This window comes from Protopterus annectens, chromosome 3.part0 (genome assembly GCF_019279795.1).
Source record: "Protopterus annectens isolate FY-2018-M chromosome 3.part0, PAN1.0, whole genome shotgun sequence".
NCBI classification, from domain to species: Eukaryota; Metazoa; Chordata; order Ceratodontiformes; family Protopteridae; genus Protopterus; species Protopterus annectens.
Window position 1 is genome coordinate 1,882,461,736 of NC_056731.1, and position 6,000 is coordinate 1,882,467,735.

Consider the following 6,000-nt stretch of genomic DNA (forward strand, 5'->3'; position numbering starts at 1 on the left):
TTACATACAATTTTAGAATCGAATGATTGGTTGCTACTACCACATGACTGTATGTAACAGTTTTGAAATAAGCGGTTACTGTGTAGCCGTTGTTTTGTTTTCTGAAGAAGTTATTCTATTTAGAGTGACGAAAACATGCAGAGTTTTTATACTAAACTTCTTTTACGTTAAAGAATTTCATTTGCAGCTGTTGGATATCCTGTTTTTCTCTCGGTTTGTGATTTAGTGTGTCTGCCTGCCTCGCTTGTTTGTATAGTTAGTGGCACATGTTATGCATTCATAAATAGTTCAGCGTTATTTTTCAGTGCATTTCAGTTTAAAGGGGACACCAAAGTCTTTTAGTAATGTACTGTTTTTATAGCACAAGGTGTAGTTCAGAAATTTATTTAATGAAAGGTGAAATACGTAATGTGCTGTATTTTATTGTATGTGTTCAGTTTAAAGGAAAATTTACTACGTTCAAATCAATTCAGCACTACATTGGTATTAACCATTGTTTTTAATTTAACTTTCAACATATATCATGCTTATCCGTGGGATGAAAAAAAACAAGATCAGAGCATGTTTTTCAAGTATTTCTGCTCAGTGCTTAAATATATTGTTTCTGAACTATATTTTGCCTATGGTTTCTGAATTACTGTACTACCGGGTAAAGAACCATAAACAGTTCACATTTCTTTATGTAGAACAGACTGAAAGAATGCATCAAAAGTCTTTTATTACTCCAAATCCTGCACCCTCAAAAGTTTTAATGCAAGAAAATGAACATTCAAGCAGAAAATTAAAATCAAACATTTTAGTAAATGCCACTGTTTTTCCAGTTATGTTGCATGTTCTTCAAATCAAGCAAGCTTTGGGCTTTGAACCTACATGTTTAAAAATTTAGCCCCATGTAGAGATCTTCCCTTTATGCTTTATTTCCTAATAAAACACACTAATTAACATCTATATTGTCTTTCTATTTGTGTTTATTTTCCTTTTGCAGTTCCATGTACATTTGTTTAAAAGTATTTTTGTTTCAGAACTAATATTCAATGCAGTCTTTTTTCATTTAATTTGCAGTACAGGTTAATAAAGAGCAATACAATTTATTAACATACAATAAAACAATATTAGGTAGTACAGTTTTCTTCCCATAATCTTAAACAAAGATTACAGAGATTTTCATACATGTCAACTTCCTAGCAATCTGGACAACACCTAAAATAATGGGGGGGGGCCCAAAAATAGGGACAGTTTTTAAATATGCTGTTAAAGTTGCCAGAACAACAGCATTTGTGTTAGCATGTATTTTCTGAAGAATATGAAGTCTGAAACTCAAATGGATGTCATTATTTAGTGATATCAGGCTTCTGTTATTTGCCAGAAAACCACAAAGTGTGTGAAGAATAGACCAAAAATATGAGGCAAAAATGTGGATAGCTGAGAGGCATGGACAGAGTCCATGTTTGTAGTTAAGCAGAGATGTGTCTAATATTGCTTATGTGCTGCAGGACAGATTTTAATTGGGATAAAACTGGCCTGTTGTCCAGTTAAAGAGCACATCATTGAACCAAAAATGTGATTGAAAGTACTGAAATATGAGCTAATAAACCAAACAAAAAGGCACTGGAGGGACAAACACAATCCAAGACTGATACTTTATTGTGTAGCAGTATCACAGTTAACACACAGAAACTCACAAATGCTTTTAACTTAATCACCGCATTTTCATCTAAAAACCTCATCAGATCTGATCTGAAAACAAATTCTTGGAGTTTTTTATTTATTTATCCAGCTCCACTAGTTTTTAAGGTTTACTTATGAAATAAGTAGGGATGAGATGAAATACTTAGATGTTAGTATAACTATGAATAATGGTCGTTTTAAATCTAGGGTGCACAGAAAGGAGACTTTTTCGAATTTGTATTTATATTATACCAGTGCACATCCATTTTATCAGAAAAGGGGAGTTGTAAAAGGTCAGTTCATTCATGTAAGTAGAATGACCTCCGATGATGATGATGACTTCGATAATGAATATAAATTTCTTATGAACCTATTTAAGGCTAAGAGATATCCCAAAAAATCTATTGTCAGAGGTATTTACAGAAGTCACTGAAGCAAGAAAAACTAGACTTGCTCCTATACTAGGGAAAGGCAGCAATAATATTGGGCAAAACTACCAGAAAGTTGATATTATTGACAGTTACAACAGTGGCCTGGTTATTACGTATGATGGGGAGGTGAGACTTGTTAACATTATACAACATGAATGGAAGAAGTTTGCCAATATATCAGATTTTAATTTTATTTTTGAAAAACCCTTTAAATGCATATACAGAAAGGGTTGTAACATCAAAAACATTTTGGAAACTGGAACACTTCACGCTGCTATTGTAAAATCGGATAAGAGAGGCACATACAAATGTGGTTGTTGTGCTCAGTGCCCATATGTAAAGGTGGGGGATATGGTGTATTTAAAATGTAGGGACAGGTACATTAAAATGATGGGTTATGCTAATTGTAACACAAGTGGTGTTATTTTATTTAGCCCTATTTGACAAATGTGAGGCTTACTATCTAGGTAAGACTGTAAGGAAACTAAAGTTGAGGATGTATGGGCATAAGTATGACATAAAGAAAAAGAGCACAAACAATGCCCTGTTCAAACATACTCAGATTTGTGAGGGAGCTGAATTTAGTTTTTTGTGATAGAAACACTACCCATAGATCCAAGAGGTGGCGCTTGGGAAACTCAATTGGAATACAGGGAACTCTGTTGGCAGTTGGTGTTGAAGCCAGTAGGTATCCTGGTTTGAATGATACTCTATCCCTGATGCCTTATTGAGATAGTTAATTCAGCTAAACTTTAAAATAAAAACTTTTAATGTCATTTCTTTCTTTGTCCAGTAGATGGTGCAGTTTGACAACCTTTCAAACATCTTTGTATAAAGTGAAAAATGTTTTGTTTTGTTTTGTTTTATATATATATATATATATATATATATATATATATATATATATAAAAAATATTTTTAGAATGGTTTTAACCTTTTATCATCTGTGTCCTGTCATTTTAGGGTGCTATATATTGAATGTATTTATGATTTATGTAGATAGTGCAGAATGTTTTATATTTTATGTACTTTTCTTTTCTATGTAATTTTTCCAATTAAGTTATGTTTGGCTTATTGATTTGGGATTTTAACATAAAAGGTAAATTGCTGGTTGGTACGCTCAGATCTGATGAAGTTTTTAGATGAAAACACGGTGATTAAGTTAAAGCGTTCATGAGTTTGTGTGTGTTAACTGTGGAATTGCTACACAATAAAGCATCGGTCTTGGATCGTGTTTGTCCCTCCAGTGCCTTTTTGTTTGGTAAAGAGCACATCATTCCCTTACTAGCCAGAATGGAGTTAAGTTCCATCGTGTGTTTTTTAGCATTATTATCCTGATAATGGTTGCTTTGGTTGTTACATTATCTAGGATATCTGCAGATTCATTGCCGATTATATGTAGCAAATCAAATAATAGTTTAACTTCTGTAATGATGCATGACACTGCATAAGTTGGGAGTAGGATGGGAAAAAATTTTAGTCTCTGCTATTTTAGTTTTTATTCTAAAATAATTTATAGATATATTCAGTCCTTGACTCCACTTATATGAATAAGGAAGCCATTTTTGTAGCTGCATGGTGATGCTGCATTCATTGCCTCCCGGTGGATAATTTGTATTTGAAAAGGATTCCTCTTCAAGCAGCTACAGACAACTGGCTTGAGACCATTTTGTGAAATCTATAACAGTACTCCAACATGAGTTTTGACAGGACAGTTTTTCTTCTGTTTCCAGCTAATGTACAAGTGACGTGAGTTCTCCCTTATGCATAAGAAGATAAGGACAATTTCAAAGGGACTCCCACCCACAGAGGGGATACAAAAGAGGTAAAAGATAAACCAGTACCTCTTTTAAGTGACAGCTATGTAATAAATCTTTCTGGACATGTTTTCTCTGATTGCGAGTTGGAGGTTCTTAACCGCGGTTTGAAATTCATACCCACTGTTACCCCATATGCACAATATTAAATGTGATGTATTTAAATTTAGTAGAAAGCTGCATCTAAAGCATTATTTTAAAAAAGTGGAAACGGATGAAATGTTATTGAGTTGTAATGATAGTATGAGTACTTCGTGTGAGAGTTTTTTTACATGTGATTCTGAAAGCTCTTTTAATACTTATTGTAGGTTAGACACTAGTAATGTTTATACTAAAAGTGTCTTTTTACCTCCATTTTTAAATGAAGAAGTAGTTCATTTTTCCAGTATGTTAAATTATGCTATAGAAAATGCATTTAATAAATTTGCTAAAAATAGACAGCAAATTGAATGTAATGTTGAATATAATTTATCCATTTCAGAATGGAAAGCTCTTCAAACTTTAAGCCAAATGCAGGATGTAATTTCTAAACCCTCAGACAAAGGAAATAAGCTTGTTGTCATGCATTATACACAGTATATGGTCATGTGCAAAGAACATTTAGAGGATGATAAAAATCTATGAAAAAACTAACATGTTGGCATATAATGAAGCAATTACTAAATATGTTGAATTATTACAGAAAAGCCATAGACTTGGGTATTTTTCTGAAATAGACATCAAGAAGAAGTTTAATATAGATGGATGTAAAATGGCATATTTTTATTGCCTCCCCAAGATTCATAAAAATCTCAATAGATCTCCAGGGAGGCCTATAGTCTCTCGGTGTGAATATTTCACACACAAACTAGGTCTTTTTTTGCACAGTTATTTAGCATCTGTAGTTTGTACTCTGCCATCTTATATACAGGATGTATTTGATTTTTTTGGAGAAGATTAAGGACATCAAATGGAATAGTAATATGTATTTTTTCACATTAAATGTCAAAAGCCTCTATACGAATATCAGCCATGGCTTTGGTGTTGAGGCTTTCAGATTTTTCTAGGTACTTCACCAGTGGCAGAGTATATAATAGAACTTGTGCATTTTTGTCTCACACATAATTTCTTTGAGTTTGACAGCAGTTTTTTTAGACAGAGATAAGGCACAGCAATGGGGGCTGCTTTTGCCCTCCATGTATGCCAATTTAAGTATGGGCCTTTTTAAAAACAAATATATCTATAGAAATAAGCTTTTTGTCAATATGTAATTGCGTACTATAGATATATTGATGACTTAATTTTTATAGCTGAGGGGGGGGTCAGGAATTAGTCACAAATTCTGTTAGTTCACTACATAATAATAGACATGGTTTACAGTTTGATGGTCTTAATGTGGGAATACAGGTACCTTAGATGCAATCATTGGTATTAGGGATGGCTCTGCCTTATTTATGTCAGTACATAGGAAGCTTGATCAAGGTACATAGTCTGTTCATGGACAAAGATGTCATCCTTTACATACTATGGAAGCACTTCGTTATGGTGAGATATTGAGAATATCTAGGTTGTGCAACAATGTGGATGATTTTAAACAGCAACTAGGTAGAACTGTTGATATGTTTGCTAAGAGAGGTTATAGTAAGAGTTTATTTGAGAAAAGCTGGAATAAATTTTATAATAATTTTGAAAAAGGAAATTATAATGTAAATAAACAGCCTCTGGATTCCTATCGAATGACTGACAGAACAAAAAGACACTATTTATTTTGTTATAACATTTGGCTGCTTTAGTTCTGAAGTTATAGAGCAAATGAAATATCATTGGAAATATTTGTGCTCTTTAAAAAATGTCTCTACATGGCTTAATGATAAGCTGGGAATTTCCTATAGAAGGGGTAAGAATATACAAAACTTCATACTTAGAAGAAGATTTTGTACTCCATCTGTAAATCTAACACAGAGGTTAACCACTAGGGGTACCTCTAGTTGTAATAAATGCAAAGCTTGTAAATTTGTAGTAAGAAATTTCTCAAAAATTAACAACATCCCTTTTGAAACTTGGAATAATTTGACTTGTGGCACTGAGGGTGTTGTTTACACCCT